Genomic DNA, 23,001 nt, shown 5'->3' on the forward strand with positions numbered 1-23,001 from the left:
CAGGTTTGCCTCCAAATTGGTTGGACTGGTTGGTTCCACAAGTTTCAATCTCAATTCAATAACATTGGACCCTAGGTAGCCCTTGATACAAGTTATCTCTCCCCCCACTTGTTAGCTACTTTTTTTCACATCTAGAGGTAGTTAGAATAATGAATACCAACAAAGAAGCAAATGAGGAGTTCTAGGTTGAGCTCTTCAAGCATGGTCTTCACACTTTGGATGATCGCTTATCGCTGACTTGTCAAAGTGAAAGGAGCAAAAATATTAGGAAAATGGGAACCAACACTTGACCTCAAAAGGGTTGTTTGTGAAAGAGCCAAGTGACTTGTGAAGACCAAGCATTTATTCTGCGACCACTTTCCACTTGAGGATGTTAAAGAAATTTTTTGATCCCTTCTCCTCCTCCTGAATCCACTAAAGGTGGGAATGCACCCAAGCTCCCCTTGAAATATGCCCTCACCTTTGTGCACTCCCATCTTCAACGTTGAAACCTCCTCTTGAAGAGAGACATTATGAAGATTCTCCTCCATAAATATACAAACCTCCTCAAGTGTAAGTTGATTAAATTATAACTCTTATTCGTTTGTTAACCATCATCTAGCCTTGACCATGCATGTACTCAATAGTGCAAGAAATATTAGGGGAAAGGGACCTATTACCCACCTAGGTGGGTAGCCCCTAGGAGAATTTTTTTCTCCTATTTGTTCAACTTGCTAGCCAACATTCCTATGATGATCTACAGATAGCTAGCCTCAAAGACCTGTTGAGATTGGTAGCTTGGGAGGTACTCCAAACCCTTCAGTACAGGGTTGTGGAGGAATTGGCACCACAAAAGTGCCTTGTGGGCTAAGTACCCGAGAGGTGGCCTTTGCACCCAAGCTTGTGGGTGTGAAATCATGCAAGGATTTGATAACTTGGCACTTGGAGATTATAGGGCACCCTTAATGGAGCAAGGGGATGCAAAGAACACTAAGAGAGGCCTTGTAGATTGCAAGAAAATATTTTTTATATGTTTTGTGTGGGCTAAATGGCTAGAGGATCAAGTCGGCCTTGACTTGAAGAAAACCTTTGGAAGGGCTAGACGTTAGCCTAGAGAGACATATAAATAAAGGAGGAGGGAGCCTCATTTCAACACATCCTAAGTGAAAAATCATCAAGGAGAAAACCTTTGTGGCAACCGCATACCTAGGAGCCCTAGTGAAGGAGAGAAATAGGATTGTTTTGGGTCCTATCTTCTTGTGACAGCAGGTTGAGTTGGGAAGGTTGCAGCCAATGTGGAGGACAGTTTTTTGGGCATTTCTATGCCAAATTTCAGGGCGGTTTTCTCAAGAAACGGGTCTAAAATTTTTTGAGTGTGCCCTAGTTGCATGACAAGTCTTATAGGGGCCTTTTTGGAGGGCCGAAAAGGCCAGCAGTGGACTGCAAAAGGGATAAAGGGACAGCGAACAAAAGGGGCTTGTTAGAGAAGCTAAACGCAGTTATTAGAGGCATTTTTTACCCTAGTTGTGGGGTTGTAATAGTAGTTACAGAAGCCCTAACAGAGGGCCAAAAATCTCAGAGATTGTGCATAACGCTGAGGTCTAAAGGGACGATGAAAGGCTAGTAAACGAGGTATGGTTTAGCCCTCTTGTATTGATGTTTTTGCTAGTGGATGAGTAGTCCTAGTTTGGACAATTGTTTCTAGTAGTCAAAAGAGTAGTTTTCCGAGGGTTGTAGTGGCTTGCTCCAAGCCCTAAGTAGAGCCTTGTTCACCCTGCCGCCTACACCAACCTACAAGTTGAACTCGTAGGTTGGTCTTAATGAGTTGAACTTGGTTGAGTTGTATATCCTTAATCATTTGAGTCAACCCCTTGATGAGATCCTTATCATTCTCATTTGCTTTCGCTTTGATCTTTCTTTCATCTCCATATTTTTCTTCAAAGGCGTCAATGATTGATTCTAGAGAATCAAAACTGTTAGCAGGTAATTCTATGAACCAATCCATTGCATTTCCATCTAATGAAAAGATGAAAAGTCTCATTTTAGCATCCTCATGGTTAATATCAATGTTTGAAAAATTGCGATCGGAATTAAATTGGCGAGGGGAGAAAATCGGAAAGAATCATAAAAATTGGGAAAAAATTGGTAAAAATTGGGAAAAAATCGTAAAATACAAAAATATTCATTTTTTTCAATTTTTTTAATATCTAAAGCATCTACAACATAAAATAAATACATTGACACATAAATATGATAAAATAACTAATATTTAAGATGTGTAATATCATTTCTATTGCTACATCACACATAACAGTGAATCATGTCTTGAATAGTAAGTCCTAACTTCTGAGTCCCAACTCAGCCTCAAAATATCAACAAAAAATATAATAATGTATCTCATATCATGAGTCATAATGTTATATACAATGAGATGAACCAAATAACTAATACTATTGATTTCCTCTGCCCCTCTTGCGAGAAAATGCAATAGCATATCCTTTCCCTCTAGATGCAGATGCCGGTGGAGTTGGTCGTGGACTTTGCTGTGCTCTAGAAGCTGAAGAACTAGGAGTTACAGGAGGTAGACCACGTCCTCTATTGGTGGCAGGGGTAGCTTGGGTAGGTGGTGTCACCTCCTCCTCCTATTGCTCCTCCTCCTCCTCCTCCCCTTCTACGCCTTCCACTACTTCCTACTCTAACCAATCATCGGCAGACTCCATGAGAGGCCTCTCGGCCTCAACCCTCCATGCAACAGTGGTGTCAATCCCATCCAATGAGATGGTCTCCATATCAGATATCCTCTCAAGTTGCCTCACCCACAATCGAAGATTGTAGTAGATGTAGACCATGTCATTAAGTCGCTGGGACTCCAACCTGTACAAAGATCATAAAATAATAATTATAAAAAAAATATTATTTAATGAATTCAAAAAAATAATCGGAAATTTGGAATATTTCAAATTTTAAGTTTAACTTTTTTTTTTTTTCGATGTGGTTCACGGGGCACCGGAGGTGGGCCGCTACGTCCACGTAGACAGTCACGGCCATCAGGCCTACCCCCGAGGGCATCGAGGAGATTTGACCCCGTGACCTCTCAAACCGGGAGAGTACTATCAACGGGAACTCGACCATTTGAGCTATCCCTCGGGGGCTTAAGTTTAACTTGTTGCACTTCTTGTTGTGTATTTTTTCAAATACACTCCAGTTGCGCTCACATCCTGAGGAGTTACATGCTTGGCTGAGGATTCGAATGGCAAGCTTTCGCAGATGGAGTACTCTGGCACCATAGCAAGTCCACCATGCATCTACAGCAAAATTACAAATAAGATAAGCATAAGAAAAAAAATGAAATTTGAAAGTTGAAGCAAAGCATGAAGTTATGAACTTGAAGAGACAATGAAATTTGAAACAAACTAAAAAATACCTGGCATTTTAGTCTTCCTATCAACCACAACCATCTCAAAGCTAAATGTGCCACTTGCCATCTTGTATATCTCCATTTCTTTGAAGATTTTTGCACGTTCTGCTGGAGATCACACTATCCTCTGAACACAGGTTAAGAATCCATCCATGAGCTCAACATCAAATAAGAACCCACATGGGTAAGAAAATGTGGGGTTTAGGTAGATCCCTGCAACATGAATGGGACGATGGAGTGTGTTTCATCGCTCATCAATCACTTCCTATAAGAGGAGTTGTTTCTGAAATCCCTCATCTCCCTTATCATCATAGTAGGCCCGAATGGATTCTTTGGCCTTGTCCATGGCCTCATACAAATAGCCCATTGCAGGCTTCTCACCAGCAAGTAATCGTAGAACCTTTACCAAAGGTTCAGTAATGCTGCACACCTCCTGCAATCCCACCCAAAATTTTTCCTGGTATGAAACTAATATGCATATGGCCTCTCCCTCTGGTTTGCAGCTAAATGTCAAAGCACGCCACTCATCTGAAAGAAACATTCTCTTCACATCCCACATAGAATTCAAGGGGGATTGAAAAGATATGAAACTAGTGGCAAACTATGTAATGGTGGGGTGCACCAACTTCCTTGTTGTTGGTGAATTTTCTCATCAAGCTAAGCACAGATGCATGATTGTATATAAATTTTGTAATGCTTTTTGATGAGTCAACAATATCTTTGACAAAGGAAATTTTTCCTATGTCTTCCAATATCAAATCAATACAATGTGCAGCACAAGGTGTCCAAAATAAAGTAGGATGCCTCTCCATAAGCATCTTGCCAATAGCAACATAATTTGTAGCATTGTCCGTTCTGACTTGGACAACACGTTTTGCACCCACCTCCAAAATAAACACATCCAACAAATCACATAATAATTTTGCATCTTTGATATGTGAAGGTGCATCAACATATTTCATAAACATTGTCCCCTTGGGACAATTAACCAAGAAGTTTATAAGAGTTCTCCCCTTTTGGTCGGTCCAACCATATGACATCACAGTGCATCCTGTTTGTGCCCATGATGCCCTAAACTCCTCCAATCTTTTGGTGCAGTCAACCTTTCCATCTTGAAGAATGCGGCCTCTAAAATCATCATAAGAAGAGATTTTGTACCCTGGGCCAACACTTGCAATAGTATCAACAGTAGGTTGGAAAAATGGATCATTCCTTGCAATGCTGAATGGAATATCACTCTAAAGGAGAAATTTGTCCAACAACTTGTCAACTTGTTCTTTCTCCTTTTTTGAAGCATTGAAGTGATAGATGGTTGTGAACAAGTCTTGGTTCTAGGAAAAAAAATGATGAGGTAGCTACAGGGTTGGTTGTATACATTTATGCTGAAGTAGAACCAGTGCCACTTCCATATTCACATCCTAACACACCCCCTGCTAGTTGCTTCTTCAGATCTTATTTGGTCACTTTGTCTTGCTCTAATTCTTCCAATGATCTCATGGCTCTTCGGATGATTTCCGCATTTGTATTAGTGTAAGGCCCTACATCACGTCCAAGGTTTTGTGCAAGGTGATACTTCAATCTATAAACCCCCCCTAACATATGCTATCCACATAACTTGTAAGACAAGTTTATTCTATCAAACCCTCCATCAGGTTCACCAAATTCTCACAAAGGGTCCAATTTCCTTGGCATGTTTGTAACTTGGTTGAACTTTTGAATTTTAATGTAAGATGAAGTTTGAAGTTGAACCTATGGCATGATAAGAATTGCAAGTTAAATAATAATAATAATAATAAAAATAAATAAATAAATAAATTTACATACATGACACAACACATTGAATTTTTGATAAACAAACAAAAAACCTCAACTCAATCCAACAATAATAGAAAAAGTGTACATTCAAACCCAATAAAAAATGATGCAAAAAAATAGAGCACAAGAAAAAATTAAACTAATAAATCTAACAAACAAGTTTTTGCATTTTTGACCAAAATGAACCCTCTCCACTCTATGCAACAAAAATGAAAAAAGCACCATCAAATCCACTAAAAAATCATTGATAATCAATGGGTTCTAGAAACCCAAGCAAAAACAAGAAAAAACCAAAACAAAATGGCTAAATTTGGTGCCCATACTTGGAAACCACGGTTTGCCGAAGAAATTTGGTCCAAACATGAAGTTCTCTTACTTGGGATGCTAAAATCTCTTATTTTTCTCCTCCTCTACCCTAGTAGACGCCTTCCTCTCCTTCTTAGTTTTCAAACAAGTCCGATGTCTGCTAAAAATGAGAAATAAAACTCATCAATTTGCTTATAAAATGTGCTGTCCTGAAGGGTCGCAATTTTTTCCGTTTGAATCGAGATTTTTTCGAAAAAAAAAAAAAAAAAAAAAACTACTTTGTAAAAATTGGGTGATAATATCGGCTGAGTCAAAAAATTGCGATTAAATCGCGATTTTCGCAACAATAAATATTATAGCACCATTTTCTCACACAAAGATGGAAATTCCTACGGTGAGTTTCAGTATTGATGGCATTGTCACCTAGAAAACTAGGTAACTCTTCAATAGCCTCAATGACTTCATCCATAATGAAATTCGGATAGCTTGAAATGTTAGTAAAATTACAAGGGGCAAACAAAGGGTGAACAAATCAATCATAATGCTATGCTCACTTGACCCTAAAAGGGAAAATGGATTCCAGAGAGAGGCTCCTGTCCAAGATTAGCAAGAAATCTACAAGAAGCAAGCTTCAAGCGTAAATTCTTGTAGAAAATGAAATAAGTGGAGTCGCCACTTGAACAAGAATCTAACTCTAAAGTCCAACATGCAAAAACCAAAAGTTAGTTGTATCTCCCAGGTACAAGACTTGTCCCTGGCAACGGTGCCAAAGATGTTGACCCTACCGCCTACACCAACCTACAAGTCAGTGAGAAAAGCCTTCAACTCCACAAGGTGTGGTTGGTGGCAGAGAACTCAGAGAAGGGGTTGTCAAACTAATCCTGACTCTCTCTGTTTGAGCTATCTCCTAGGTTAGCAAAGTGGGGTAGTCCCTAATGAAAAGTTAATTTAAAAATAATGTGAGTTTCTAGGAGAATTGTTAGACTTAAATAGATTATTTCTTTAAGATTAATAAGAAAAAACTGATATGAGCAATAACCATCATAAGATAAGCATGAAATACATAAACAACCAGTGCCTTCCAAGTATTTGCTCTTTAAGAAATGAAATTGTATTTTGCTTAAAATGAAGTGAAATGCTTTCAAATGGAAAACCAAAATAACCCTAAATTGTTAGCACAAGATATTATAAATGCTTTGAAGATGAATAAGTCTACAAAGCAAAGCATGGAACTATCTTGCTTAGAAGGATACAAAAATAACTCAAAAGTTAGACCAAGATGACAACACGCAATTAAGTTTGCAAGCCAAAATAATAGTACTTGAAAGTGAAATCAACCATTCATGACAATAAGCAATTAAACCAAAAGATGAGTCAATTGCAAGTACAAGAAAATTAAACTTGTTGCAAAATTAAAAGAGATTACAATGCTTGCATCCAAAGTGCCTCTTGAAATAAGATTTGCATGTGAGACTTTAAACCATCAAGGTAGCAAGAAATTTAAAAACTTTGCAAACAAAGCGAATATGATGGAATGAGTTCTTGGTTTATTTTATTAATTAGTGCTAAGACAAAGTTACAATTGAACTCTAGTCCTTTGACCTCGTCCTCGCCCAAATGTTTGGATCTCACAATGAGGAGTTAATAGAGGTAGAGGGTCCCAAAAAGTCTATTCAACCAACTTAAGTTGGAGGTAAGTTTTAATGAGGCTTGGGGCCTTCCTATACTAAAATGCTTAGATGAACTGTAAATTGTGTTAATTCCCCAAATTAAGCTAATGCTTCATGCAAATGCTTCAAAGAGAAATAGTTTGCAAAACTTGAGAGTGTATGCATGTGGGAATTTAAATACAAGATTAGTAAAATTTTGCATATGGAGTGAAATGTGTTGATTTTAAGCATGCATAATATGAAATTAAAAGCTAGAAAGCTAAGAAAAACTAAAAGCAAAATTAGGTCACCCACAAGAATCCTTCCTCTAAATGAGGAAGGGGGTGTCATCAGAAAAATCCCAAGCTCCCTCCAATAATTTTTTTTGTATCTTTTCTTAGCACTTAAAGCGGGTAAAAATGTCTCTAAGAGGGTGGCCCACAATACAAGAGAGATCTTTACAAGGATGGGACTTTAACAAAGCTAGACTCTCTCCCCAAAATATATAGCAACAACAAACTTGAAGATGGAAAAAACTCTCCAAAAGAGATTCACAAGGCTTAAAAGGCCCACAGCCTCGATGAGTTTGCAACTCTCTCCCAAGTGCTTATGGCATCTCTAGAAATTAGTGTTTGGATAGTGTGAGGGGGTCCTGCATACACACAAGTGAGTAGTTTTCCAAAGGTTCTCCTGAAGCTCCTTGTTGCCCAATGCTCAAGCCTATCTGTGGGTTGCAAAACACAAAAAAAATACCAATTGTCAGTGTAAATTAGGAAAAAGAAACCAAAACTAAACTTAGAATTTAATTTACAAAGTAATAACTCAAGTAATGGGAGTAAACCCCATACTTGCCTAGCTTTATAAATGACTCTTGAATAGGAGATATAACTTTGAAAGAATTAGAATCAAAGAAGTATTTTTTTTTAATTTAAATGGATGACCAGGTAGCTATAGACTAAGAAAACTCCCTTTTGTTCTTTGTTGGATGGAAAACTTGGAGCGAAAAAATGGCCGAGTCTTGGATTGCTGTGACTCTAGGATCGAGTTGATCTAATTGAGATTTCTCTCACTTCTAGTTGGATTCTTGCACACAATACAAAAGATCTTTCCTACACACTTGAACATATATTAGTTTGCACAAGACTAGAACAATATAATGAATAAGATAAACCAAACATTCCTCTTAAAATGAATTGGCAAGCTTATCCCTAGAATATTATTTTAAATCAATGATATGTGCAAGATAGCTTGCACACATCAATCCAAGCAAGATGACAAGCATAAACTAATATTAATTCAACATGCGAAAGAAATTAAACACAATAGCAGTAGTATGAAAGAACATCACCTCATAATGCCACGAGAACACCATCTAGATAGCCCGAAAGTCTTGATTTTATTAAAAAGGTATGCAAGTACAAAATGGCAGAGTTTCCTCAAGCCCAATAGCTTATTACATGATACAATATGAGAGCCCATGGCTCTATTATATAGAGAGTTGGGAGCAAATCCCAATGAAGAATGACAATGACAAATGGCATTGGAGCCAATCCCAATGTAGAAGTCATTAAACAAGTGACATGAGGTGACAATCTCAAAGAGAAATTTGAATTTGTTGAATGAAGCTCCAATGCCAAGTGTAAAAATCGAATTATGGCAAGTGGACATCATTTTCTTCTTCCCTTATGTGCCAAATTCGAATTTTATGATAGAATGACAAGTGTATATGGGTGGTAACCCATGTGGGGACAATTTCCCACAAAAGTCTCCACCAAATATTTTCCCAGATCCTCTCAAATGTGTGTTAACTTCACAAATTCGAATTTTCAAGTAAGTAGCTTTCTCATTTAATGCCAGAAATTCGATTTTATTTAAGCACATGTCTTTTCTTGATTTTTTGAGTCCACATTACCTTGGGACTTCACTTTAACTTCCCCATAATTTTCCACCTCATTTCCACAACATTTAGCATGTGTGGATATTTATTTTTCTCCGTTTATTTAATGTATGGCTTAATTAATTGCCAGATTTCCCACTAAACTTAGGAAAAGTGGGTTTTGAGAGTTCAAAACACATTTTTAACCCATCAAAGTGTGTCATAGTAGAAATTTGAGGGTGAGAGGTGCAAATTTCATTACTCATACCCCATACAACTTCTCTAGACATCACTTATTACATTACAAGTATAATTTTATTAGCAATTTCCGCAGTGCAGAAAATCTAAAAAATTAAAAGATAACTACCTAGACCTAACCAAATTTCACGAATTTTTTTGTGTGATCTACTATGGTAATATACATCAACTCTAGACACTAAGATGTGTTAGAGGTTCAACCTTCAAACCGTCACCCCGGTTTTGGGGTAAAATGTGAGTGAAAAAACCTAGAAAATTATCTGCCTATGAAAAAGAAGGGATAATTAATCAGATAAAAAAAACACTCTAAGGTGTGCTCGTTTCCTAATCAAGTCCCAACATCCTAGGCCTATTACAGACTCAAAAACTCATCATTACTAGTATCACTTATTACAATTCCCCGCAGGGTGTGGAATCTGGGTACAAGAAAGATGATGAGAAGATAGAAGTAAAGTTTAAAAACTATGTTGACTGATGATATTTGATGGTACAAGTGCCATTGGTACATCCTTGGGCATGGAGTCTTCATATAATCATCAGGTGTCACTCCAGTGGTTATCAAACCCCTTGAAGGACAAAGAGAAGTTGTTACAAGGGAAAAAGAAGAAAACCCTAAGGGCTAATACTTGAAGGAATAAGGACCAACCAATTGGGATAGTCATTGTGCCCTAGTTTGCTAATGAGAGGACATCTACAACAGTAGTGGGTAGCTTCCATGCCCTAAGTTTGTCTTCATATAGCAGTAGAGGAAGGCAAAAGTGGGAAGAGTTGTGGAGTCCCAAAGTGTTGACTTCTTGAAGGACTAAGGAGCAGCAAGTGGGCAGTTGATGAAGACCCTATGTGTTGACTCATTGATGGACTAATGATCAGCTAGAGGGCAGATAGTTGGTGAGCCAAGTTCATTGGACAAAGGGTCTTGTTATCACTGATATAGGAATATTGGTGTTGCTACAAATTGGGAGCCAAAGAACCGACAGGTGTGTTTAGGACACGTGGACTAAAAGGGCTACGGGGTGCCACATTAGCAAGTAGGTCAAGTGTTGTCTTGTTTAGGGTAGATTGGTTGTCGAAGGATTGACACCAAACCCTAGTTTTATTTCTTGTGTCAGTGATTGTATGAGGGCCATGATCCCTGGTACGGAAGCCCTAAAATGTTGTATTAAAGATTGATTAATTTAACGAAGTTGGGTTGAAAATTATAAAAAGTTGTCTATTGTGCACGTGGTGATTCACTATTGTGTTTATTCCGCTATGCAAAGTAGTCTTGTTGTGGCATTTGAGTTGGTTGTGTCAAATATTCTAAGACCCTAACTTCAATTTTCTAGTGCCATGGAAATTCAACAAGACCTTCCATCCATGCTTTGGTCAGAGCTTTATTTCATCTAGCTTACTTGTCAGATGAAGGTGGTCATCTATTTTAAGGTACATCAACCATTTTGTAATCAAGTAATTACATTTAATGTTTAGGGGCATTGTAGTATGGATCACAGGTTGAATTGGATGATACACTACTTTTGGTTGTATTCTTGTTCCCATGCTTCACCTTGGTGATTATCCCTTGCCCCTAGTCTAGTGTGACCTTCCTTGAGGTCTTTCTTTCCATTGTCTAGGAGGGGCACAAATATGAGGAATTGATTGATATTGCATGCCTAGGGTAATCTGTACTTAACATTTTCCATCTTTCTGCTATGCCCACATAGCATCTTCGGGTCGATTACTATCTATCACCAATATTGGTTCCTTGTTTTCCTCATTCTCGAGTAGGGACCTGGAAACTTTTCCCTAATAGGTTGATGTAGCAGAAAGAAAAGAAAGAGCATGAGACATGATGACAAATTGCAAAAAAATTGGCTAGGATATAATAAAGTGTGGATAAAAGCATAGCTTGAACTCTACCCCCCTCATTAGCCCTCGCCGAGTTCTTAGCTAATGCATGAGAAATCAAAATGAAAGAAACTATGAATATCCCAATGTTGATGAGCAATTAACTGCTTCATCTTTTATGGGTTAATGATGCATGAATGAAAGCTTATAACCCAAGAAAATCAATGAAGAAAAGGCACATAAGGTAAAAATTGGTTGAGAAAAGGGGTAACTTAAGTCCCGTGATTTCTTTATCTTCACATTATATTGCTCAAGAATGATAGAATTTCATAGCTAGTACAAAGGCTATGGCATTTTCCATGAAGTGAACCCCTACCATATCATTAATGACTTGCACCTATTGATTGATAGGTTGACCTAGAAATTGTTCCTTCCCTTAGGGTTGGAAGCACCTAATAGGGTTTTTTAATAACTTGCCCATATCTAAGCATGGTAGCATGTTTACAAATCATAAGCTAGGAAGACATTTGAAAATGGTGCTTGTGTGAGTACTTTTGTGCCTTTTTGCATTAGATATGGACCACTATGATACTCTTATGGTTTTTTTATCTATGATGATGATCTCACCCAATTTTGAGGGAATGTTTTAGATGCTTACACCGAGGTGTAGCTTCCATCCCTTGAGGGATTCTATAGGAATTCTATAGCACTTCAGAGAGGATGTCCAACCCCACTTAATGACCTATCTGGGCACTAAACCCAAGATGTTGACCACCTTTTGACGAGTGTTGACCTCGTGATGTATCCAGTGCTAATGAAGACCTTCTCCTCTCCCTTCAAAACTTGAAATGTTGTGCATTTAGATCGAGACATTTCCTAGAGAGATGTTGTACCCTAGAGATAACAAGACACCCTTAGGCTAGCATTGTACCTTCTTGATGGATGTTTCCCTGTTGAGCTAATTTGATGAGGATGATGATTTGGAACCCCTCTAGAGGGGATGGTACACTTGATGATGATGAATGATGAAGCCTTGTGACATCCCCTTCATATGGCTTGAAATGATGACACAAGCTTGGTTGATGATGATGATTGGACACCTTGATTGATGACGAGATGGCCTTTTGAGTGAATAGCACTCTTTTGACTCATCCATGAAACACTTTGATGGAGAACTCACTTATAGAAGATGATGTCACATTTGGAGGCCTTTTTACTCACACATGTGGGTTTAAGAGAGGCTAATTGTTATGTTTTATCATTGAGATAACTATCACTTAGGTTGGCTTGTGTCCTACTTAGCTTGTGATCACTTATTTTATTACTTTGAGGGATTTTAGCCAATTTTAGACATAAATCATCTTGGTTGCCCTCCTATAAATAGAGGGAAGACAATTTAGGAGCATTCATTGTCACACACACTCATTACTCACTTGAGAGAGTGTGTACTAGGTCTCTTTCTCTCTTGGATGCAATGGAGTGTTGATGTAGTGAATTGTCTTGGGGAGGATATTGTGATTGGAGGGAATTTTCTCTTGGATGAAGAAGTGATTTGTGGTGATTTTGTGCAATTTTATTGTGAGTATCTTTTTCCATTTTGCAATTGTTGTAGAATTATGGTTTCATTGAAATTTTCATCTTGATGTATTGAATCTTTTATGTCTCTAACATCTCCTTTGCAAAATTATCACCAACTTTCCATCAAGAAACCTTAGGATAACTTCCTTGCTCTTAAATCTCCAATTGATTGAAAGTCGCTAGGGTTTGGTAGAGAGAAGTTTTCTCTCTCATATCTCTTTCCAATCGGTCTTCTTCCATAGACCTTGCCCTTTGACTCCATTAGCCCGAGATTGAGAAAAGGCACTAGTTTATCAGTGTGTTGATCCTAATCAATTTGAAACCCTATTTTTTAATGTTTTCTATGGTAAATTAGGTTTAGGTTATGGTAAAATTCACATTTTAATAGGATAAAATCTTTGCACCTCATAGTCCTAGGAGTAGCCTTGCATCTACTAATTTGGAAAAACAAAATAAAAATTTTAATGCATTTTCTAGCCACCCTTTAAGGCTGATGTCTAGGGTTTCATAGTTGTTTCTAGGGTTTCATAGTTGTTTTATGCATTTTCATCCATTGTAAAATTGTTGCAAATTTTTTCCTAGTTTACTCATTAATAGCCTTTGCTCATTTAATGTTTATCATCACCTTGAGGCTATTTTTGTTATTGCTGTCATAAATTTTGCATGCTGTAAATTGTATTGATTAAAAATCCTGAATTATAATAGCAATTGATAATTTAATGGTAGCATGTGTTTGGGATCTATTTGAGCCTCTCTAGGGCTATTGATGCCCTCTAGACTTAGCCATAGTTCCTTTGAACTCATTGCCTTAAATTATCTCACTTCACCTAGAGCCGTACTTCATTGAGTATCATCTTTGGGTGTTGTATTTAGCAAAACCCTTGTAGGGTATTTAGCCTAGGAGTTCTTGGGATGTCTAATCTTTGAGATTTGTCAGGGTAGCCTCCCTTGTGGGGATTGTTACCACACAATGTCCTAGGAGGGGTACCTAAATAACAATTACTAGACCAATGGCAACAATGGAACAAGGACCCACTGTCACCTCAGTCGATGTCCCTTGTTCTTTACTACTTTCACCGATGGGAGGAGTCCCCGTATGAAGGAAATCACTAGAAAGAGGAGGTCATTGATTAAATATGATGTGATTTCCAAATTCCCATTCAAAGGAGAGACTTAGATGAAGGCTTGCTTGCTTCAAAATTGAGGAGGGCTCTCCACGAAAGGCTTATTGGTAGCAGGCTAAGCCCTAGGTAAAGGGATAAATTAATATGGTAGATATGCCTAGGTGAAGGACCCTAAAGAAGGAGAAGGACTTGTCTTAGGGTTTTGTGAGATGGCTATCATACAATGATTGGGATCACAAGAGAGAGACCAAGGGGGTTCCCAAAATAGGCTTACGGTTTCAAAGGTTAATTGGGAATATGATACCCTAATACAAGCAAGGGTAAGATATGTCAATAGATGGTTAACTTCCAATGAGTTTTCAAGTATAGTTGACCTATAGAAAGCCACTAACTAAAGAAACCAAGGGTTAGATATGATGTTGGAGCTAGGGCTTGGGATATCTCCAAATCAAGCCACATTAATTTCTTCAAATTTCGAGGAGACCCTAGCGCAGTAGTGGACCAACTCGCTATTCAAATGGGTCAGCCTAATGCATGTTGCACTAGGCCCTAGGATATTTCTACGGTTAGGGAAAAATGGTGAGAGAAAGGTTAAAAGGTTTAAGGATTATCACCAAGGATTTCAAAACCCAGTGCCTTACAATTGGGAGAATGGAGTCAAGAGTTATTTTGATCTCAAAATTTCGATCAATTAAGGACTCCTAAGCAGCTTCGCTAGCCCTAGTGATGCGACAACATACATATTATAAGTATTTATATTTCATTTACTGTTAGATGGAGTTTCAAGGCAATGCAAAGTGCAATTAGACCTCTAGGGACATTCATTCACTTAATCTTCAACATGTATTGCATGCAATACTTCAAATCCCAGTGTTTTCAAGAATTCACATTTCAAGTAGGGCACAAATAGACTTGACAAAACATTCCATACATTAATCATGTAGCATTGTAAAGAAAATAGCATTAAAAATAACACTTACAAGAGAAAGTGAATATATCCATCCATCAAGACATCGAAGAGAAGCTCCAAAATAAGATAGCGAAGTTTCCAAACATCAAAATGCATCCAAAATATCCAATTCGTCCTTCAGTTGCAAGTCTAAGTTCTTTTCACAAGATAAATAGAAATCCAAGTGATGATGAGCAATACAAATGAGGTCTTTCCAATTTATATGAACCTAAGGGGTTTGATTTAGCTAAATTAGCCATATAAGCCCTTAAAACAACTCTAATGTGCAAAATAACAATCTATTTGGTGACATGCCACCCAAATAGCTTCAAAAGTACAATACAAGCCTTCCTAATGAGGCAAAAATGATATAATCATGGTGCAAAGGGTCGTTGGAAGGCCAATATATGTCCCTCATGTGCCAAAATGACGAAGAGGGTTCTTAAAATCATGACCAAGGGGTTGGCCACTTGGTTTCCAAGCAAAACATCTGTGGTGCTTCCAAGTGGTCGTGGGGGCATAGTGAATGGTCACATGGGTCTCCAACTTGATCAAACATGTTGATACTCCATCATAAGGGCAAGAATGATGAGACGAGCCCTCCCATGTCTCCCTAGGTGAGACAAAACCCCATCTGGGCTTCTGGATTAGATGCCAAGCGTCTGGTGCAAGCATGTAGCTGACTGGGCATTGTGGTCCAAGTGCATCATCATCTCTGCATGAGTGGGGCAGGAGCAAGCTATATTGGTGCTGAAGGATCCCATGATGTGGCAATCACCGCTCTGTTGTGGAGGAGGCCCATGGCTCTCAACGCTCAGCCCACAAATGCCATCATGACCCTTTGGAGGGCTTGGATCCCATATAGGGAGGCCAAACCCAAGGCAAAGACCCACATGCAATCTTGTATAAGATCCAATGCGTCTCTTCACCTTCCAGTACAACAATTCATTAGTGCAATTGAGTAAATGAGCTTACAAATCAGGGAACCAAGTGGACACTTCATAGTGGCATGCCCTTCCATAATGGGCTTTAGAATGTACAGGTGTCCCCAGGCTCAAGAGGGAGGTTAATAAAGGACCCTATTAGGTGGTTTCAACCTCTAAGAGAATGACAAGTCCATGGTACATCCATCAAATGGCAAGTGTTATGTGAAATAATAGTGGAACGGAGTGGGGTAGCAGGGGAGGGCTCCAAGCCACATGCCATGGTACAAGGGTAGGTATAATGAGAGAAGCCTGCACATGGGTGGCCAAAAGTGACTTAAGTGAAATAAAATAAAATTAAAAGGTCACTTGAGAAAGTCAATGGAGGAGCTTCTGGAATAATAATAATAAAATAAGATGCTTCTAGAGGCTTGGAGGTCTATCCATGAGATCTATAAAAGAGGAGGAGAAGGTCATTTTGAGACATCTTGGATTTGTTATTGTTTTTTGTATGAGAGGTTGAGAACCCAGTTCTCTACTCCAACAGTAGCCCCAAGACGGAAACCTTCAAGTGATTCAGTGAGAGTGGGCAAGCACCCATCTCTTCCCTTGGTAAATCCATTCAGGGTTCATAGGTTGTAGTTATTTGATTTCCTGTTTCAGTTTGGAGGCTAGTTTCAGTATTATTATCTTGGAGGGTCGTTTCCAGCTATTGTATTGGCATATATATTCTATATAATAAAGCTGGATTTTGTTGCTGCATTTCTCATTGTTCTTCATGTTGTGATTTTTAATGAGATTTTTATAAAATTTATGGATTTACGGTTTGGATTTTACATGGCAATCTTCTATTAAGTAGATGATAATTTTATGTGAAGGGTTTGTTCCAATTTTTTTTCATTCGGGACATTACAGTGGTATCAGAGCCTTGATCTTGGCTCAGCCTGTGGGTTTTTCAGTGGCCGCTATTATGGTTCAAGGGTTTCAAGATTATTTGCAGTACTAGAATTGTCTATTTGTTGAAGAAACAAAGATCCAATTCCTGCAATGGAATGAGAAATTATTAAGGGTCTGACAAATTTTTCTTGTTAAATGTGCAACAAATTTATGGCAATTTGCTGCAGGCACAACAAAAATTCGATGAATTGGAGAAGACGAAATGTTAAAACGGCCAAATTGTTTTAGGCAAACATCATATTGCAAATTTTAGCAAGTTTAAAGGGCCATTGCGAGAGTTGTCCAAGTCATCTTTTAAGAGATCCGTATGTCTTTTTTATGGAGGGACGCATGAAGACAGAATATGAATGATTTGAAGACCAAATTTAACATTATGAAGTTACGGGCCCACACTCGATTCACGTATAGTTTGACTATTGTTACGGAGTTAAACTGCGCAGTGTTAGAGCCGCCACTCGAGGAGTAGAATGAAGAAGCGGACGTGCATGCATGGGATTGTGAGGCTTCCCATGGAAATCTAGCCCGAAATGTACGAAGAAGAGTAGCAAGGACGTCTTGTGATAGGGGTCGAAAGCCGAGTCCTTCATCGGCCTAGGAAAGCATACAAGTTTCGTAGTGGTTGTGTCGAGTTAGCGGTGGACATAATGGATACAAGGTGGCATCATCTCTAGTGAAGGGCCGAGATTGAGAAATTGATTGTAAAACGGTTTCTGCTGGTTCGAGGGCCAAATAAATATTTTTAAACCGATTTCTCTCAAATCGTCGCCGTTTCATTCTCCAGTTCGAGGGCAAGAAGTCGTTAGTCTAATTTTTTGAGGGAGACGTCAATCAAATTATTTTAAAAAGGGGTCAATGACTCGACTCGTCGTTTTGATCCATGGACCGTGTTTTGGGCCAGAGATGACATTGGCAGCTTTGAGTCAGCGGGTCGACTTTTGACATGGACACGGTGTTGTGGGTGGACTGTAGCTGTCGACTTGTCGTTCTATAGGGGAGTTCGTGTTCCTTTGACGACCACACTGCCAAAAGGATTGAGGGATGATTTGCTAGTGGTCGGTGTCATTATCAGAGGCCGCATCCAGCATGAAAAATTTCAGAGTACACTGCCGGAATCGATGCCTGACAGAAGGAGCCAAGCATCTGTGAGACAGTTGTTGCGTGGAGTTAAGTGTGCATGTGTGCTTTGTTGAGTAAATTGGGTTGAGTGAGTGATCGTGGGGGACAAGTTGTGAAGACAGGCTGAGGTAAAGAATTAAAATATTCATGTAGATATCCTGCGTGGAATTTACAAGTGAGACGGTGGCTGACAAGTGAGCATGGAAGTTGCATTCAGGGGCGGTGTTTTTTCTCTCAGAGCTGCCAGAGCCTCATACCAGTGGCATGATCACCAAAATTATCGGAAGCCCATATTATCTGCATTGAAGATCAAGTATCGTTGATATTTTCAGAGACCGAGATCCATCTCTGGTATATCTTTGGATGACCTGAAGGAAGTTGAACAACATTTCGGCAATAGTTGAGGAGGCGACTAATTATTTATAGGTCCAAATCTGAAAATTTCTAGCAAAGGGATGAGTTGAGGCATCCAATTCAACTTTATTATCAGTGGAAGCTTATTACAGTAAATTTCACGAGAGTAACAACTAAGGCAGAGGCTTGAATTTCAGAAAAGGATGCAGTCATATTCTCAGTTGAGGAGACCCTGTGGTAGAATTGCATTGCAACAGTGATCGACTATCCTGGCTGACACATCACAGTTTTTTTGACTTTGTTGGAGCTTCATCAACAACTATTTAAGCACAGCACTGTCTAGGCATGTAAAATTTTCTTTATTCTAGTTGTCTGCTCTTAAGCCATGCATGAAATTTGTAACCATAAACAAAGCCATGAAGTAGTTGTCTGCTCTTAAGCCATGCTTGAAATTTGTAACCATAAACAAAGTCATGAAGTGCTAGAAGTAATTGAGAAAATCCTTGCATAAAACATTGAATCATGGACCTGGGATTGGCATTATGTCCTTGCTAATACTGAGCAGAGATATTATTGACCTGTATGATGTAGCATGGCTAAGTGGCTCATAAAAGCCCTATAATGTCTATATTGATTATGTTGTCAAGAAGAAAAATAGTAAGCACTAGTGTATGTCTAATATTGCTCAGCAGTGTCAGGCCATAGTGTGGCAGAGGGTAACATGCTACTAGTATCTTGTATGATGAGTCTGTAGTTTTGAGTAAAGTCTTGTCTATGGGGTTAGATTTATGTTGTGGATGTGAGAAATCTATGTATTGGGTCAATTGGTCATTATTGTACTTCTTGATATACTTTCCATCATTAAACAAAATGGATCAAACCTTTATAAACCTCCTTAATAAACTAACAGCAGCAAACAATGGACCTTTCTCAAAAGAGGTCCATGCCATTCTTAACTATGAGCATCCGGGAGATTTGCAAAAGAAGCCAGAGACAGGAAACAAAATTTTTGCACCGGGGATTGATTTGAAACATATGAGGGTCACCTGGAAAGTTCTTTTCAAACTGGATGAATTAGATGCACTCCTTTTTGAAGTAAACCAGTTAGAAGGGAGAAACCTGATTTGGGCTCTAAAACCAGCTATGCTTGCTTTCATACAACACAAATTCCAGTTGCATCTTGTCTCAATAACATCATGAGACTCACCACCCCTATAGCTCCTTACAATGATGATATCATGAGGAGAGTTTTCAAGCTGATAATGGAGACTATTCAGGTCTTGGACAACAGTGTAGACTCCTTTGGGAAGAAGCTTGAGGTTCTAAAAATTATGGCCACGACTAGGACTTATGAAGTCATGTTTGATCTTGAGTGTGATGATCATATTCTGCAGATGTTTCGATGCTTCTTCAACATTAGGAAACATCATCTTGACATAGTCATAGCACAGATGCAGTCCATCTTGTCATCATGTATGAGAGGTCGTGATTCCATTTGCCGGGAGTTGCAGTCTCGATTGTTCTCTGTTTGGAGGAAAGCGCAGTTAGTCTCACCTATTGCTTATGAACTAGCCGAAAGGTTGGTTGAGCGGAACATTGGGTTGTTCAGGAGACAGTTGACCAGCGAGGAGCTACTCAAGTTTGGGGGATCATGTAGTAGGAATGAGCTAAGGAGGAAGGGACTTTGCTTCATCTGTAGGGGACCTTGACCTGACCACTCATGCTTGAGTGACACTGAGGAGATCACAAAGGTAGAGCAGGAGGATATTCCTTCTGACTCTCAAAGCGAGGATTTTTCTTTGGATGAGTCCATTGATTCATTCAAGGATGCCTCTGAGGAGCATGAGTCATGTGGAGTTGTTGATAGCAGGCCAAATTTATGTTCAGGTGTGTATGGTGAGCAGTCAATGGACCCTGTGGGAGACATTCATAATAGTGTGTCACCAGTGATGAGTCAGCATGAGCAGCGTATGATGGAACATGAGGAGGATGAGGCGCAGAGTATGCATGATGAGCCTTTTTGGGAGAGCTAGTTGGAGGTTCATATTGAACCTGTGATGATGGAGGATGAGCAGACACCCTTGGGGCCAACCATTGGGGTGGAGCCAACAGATGTGCAAGCAGTCTACAGGGAGTTAGTATTTGCAGACACTTGTCCTCAAGAGGTGTTGGAGATTGATAGGGTTGTTTTGCAGGAGGCTAGTAGACGACAAGAGCTGTTGGAGATGGTGGTGCATCCATCTTTGGGCCGACCCACTGATGAGGTGAAGGTAGATGCACAAGCAACTAGCAAAGCTGCAGGACTTTTAAGGAGCAGCCTTCTCTAGGAGTATATAGTTAGGGCTTGCAGCACAATGTGCCCACTTCTTCCCATTAGAGGGAGAAAGGCATAATTTCTCAGACATGTTTTGATTGACCGAGTAGAGCCTCAAGAGTTGAGCATGGACAAGTTTCAGCATAACAGACATATCCCTTACACAGGTGTCCATGCATTGGATTGGCGAGAGATCATGAGCTGGTATTATTTTGATGGAGTATCATTTTTAGTCAAAAGAATTATAATGCAAGAGTCCTCAGAGGTGAGGGATATCACATGCTTCAGTTGGTAGCAGGATGTGCTGGCCACTCATTGATATTTCAACATGGCATCAACATGATGAGATTGACCTTGGTCTATCCCAAGGGTTGGATTGGAGAGAGGTTATGAGTTGGTATGCAGTGGATGGAGCAACATTCATGGTTGGAGTTGTAGCACAACAGGGTCCGTGTAGCCTTAATATTTGTTCTTGGTGGCATTGGGATCTAGGAGGATTTGTTGACGACAGGTTCAGTTAGAGATTGGTCTAGGATCCAGGCATTGAGGGGTTCGTTCATGATGGGTTGACCTGTTATCACCCCAAGAAACTCTCCTAGGTTGTATATCAGAGATGCTCGGGAACATTACAAACTCAACATAAAATGTTGGAAAATGGTGGATGAATGAAAGAAATGCTGCATATTCAAGCCAGATAACCACTTCTATATGCTTAACCCCAGACATGGGTGAACACCCCTAGACTACAAGGCTTTAGACCACCAATTACTCACAGTTTAGGGAAAATGTGATGATGGAGAAGACTGACCACACTAGCAGATGCACAGGACCCCGTGATGGTCGGCTGCAACCAATTAAAAGGTCTGTAAATCTGTTTTCTAATACACAGACAGGATGACAACTCTCTGGCATTAAAACAACAGAAACCTGCATACAAATTCAATGAAACTAACTAGATTCTAACACAGAGGTGGGATGACAGCCCCTCTAATGTTAAACATCCACAGCACATTAAAAAAAATATAACAAGCACAGCCTAGAACAAAGAAGAAGAAGTGGACAGTGAGCAATTAACAGCAAAATAAGCTTGCATTAGTTGAAAATGAAGACCAAACGTTGCAGGTATCATAGCAGTTACAGTCTCCAGAAGTTGAACTTTACAGCAAGATAACACTCATCAACCCCTCTAACATTTTGTCTCCAGGTATATATTGAGGTTGGTTTACAAAAACAGTCTGCTAAACTATGCGTGGAGGAGTCAATAAATGACCACCAACCACATTTACAATTTGAACTGGGCCTCTGCTGCAGTCTGAGAGCTTTAATGAACAAAATCGACCCTTCTGGATATTCTATTGTCCTTCTCTGCTCAGATGGAATGTTGACCGAAAGAATCCCATAACTGATAAATGTTTTAACTGCTCGAGGCAGTCCTTTTTGTCCTTCGGCCATCCTGTCTTTAATTGCAGTTGTTGAAGCCTTAACTGTGCAGAGAGCAGGTAGATCATCCCCTTCATCTTTCGGGAGCACAAAACAGGTTACGGGCGAGAACAGAATGGTGGAAGCAGACTTGCATCGGAGGAATGAATCTCAGCCGTCGAATCATACAAATCAACGGCGGAGATCAGACTATGGAGGCCATCGAGAGGTGAACGATCGGGGTGAATGAGGGCCATCAGATCACCGCCAGACAGATCCGACGGTGATCGGGGACGAAAGATGCGCGGTAGATAGTCGGCGGGGACTGTACAGGACGGCGGTTTCGCGGTTTCCCCGCACCGCTTTTGGCATTGGGTGGTTTACTTACAAGGCGGGTGCGATCCAGTGAGGGTGAGCCACGTGGCCGACAGGAAACCGCTTCCCTGCGGGCTAACAGTCGTGCAAGTTCATGGTGTGGGGGCAACGAAAAGCGTTGGATTATGGCGACGGATGATCTGACGACATAAAAAGGTAAAGAGTTAACAAGGGGGTGATGTGACAAGGGTGGTACAGGCACGCGGTTAAATGCCTATGGTCATGTGGATTTAAACCTTGCGCCCGAGGGTTAAAACAAAAAAAAAAAGGTTAATACGGGGATTTTAACAGGTTATTGGGTTTTTAAAGGTTTTAAATAGAAAAGCCCGAGAGCTGGGAAAAAAGGTTTAAAGGTTATATTTTATATGCACGCGGTTATGAGGAAATGGTCATATGGCCATTTCAACTTTGCGCTCGGGCTAAGCACAAAAACCCTTAAATGTAATTTGAAACAAAGGACCCTGGGAAAAAGGAGGATTGAGGATGAATGAGGCAGAAGGTGGCTTAAACAGGGTTTATAGGGTTTATAGAAGACAACAGTAATAATGGAGTTAGGAGAACAAGGAGGATGAAAGGAAAGAAGGAAATGGAGGTAGTGGGGTTATAAGGGAATGATGCACATGAAGGAGAAAGAATACAATGAACTGCTGCGAGCTCTTTTGCAACTGAAATCAGCATTGTGCAATCTGATTATAACCTTTAAACACTGAAGTTGTAGCAGAGCTAACACTGGCTCCTTCTAGGGATGAGAACCTCCCTGTGAGGTC

General features: G+C 39.6%; 1 protein-coding gene across 11 annotated transcripts in view; it reads left to right on the forward strand.

The window, feature by feature from the left end:
* Window positions 1-23,001, forward strand: part of LOC149141796 (calmodulin-binding receptor-like cytoplasmic kinase 3) — a 322,579-nt gene that overhangs the window by 277,770 nt on the left and 21,808 nt on the right. The gene's annotated exons all lie outside the window — the stretch shown is intronic.

The sequence above is a fragment of the Pinus tabuliformis genome, chromosome X (assembly GCF_031772625.1).
Source record: "Pinus tabuliformis cultivar Carrire ecotype Pingquan chromosome X, CPIR1, whole genome shotgun sequence".
NCBI classification, from domain to species: Eukaryota; Viridiplantae; Streptophyta; class Pinopsida; order Pinales; family Pinaceae; genus Pinus; species Pinus tabuliformis.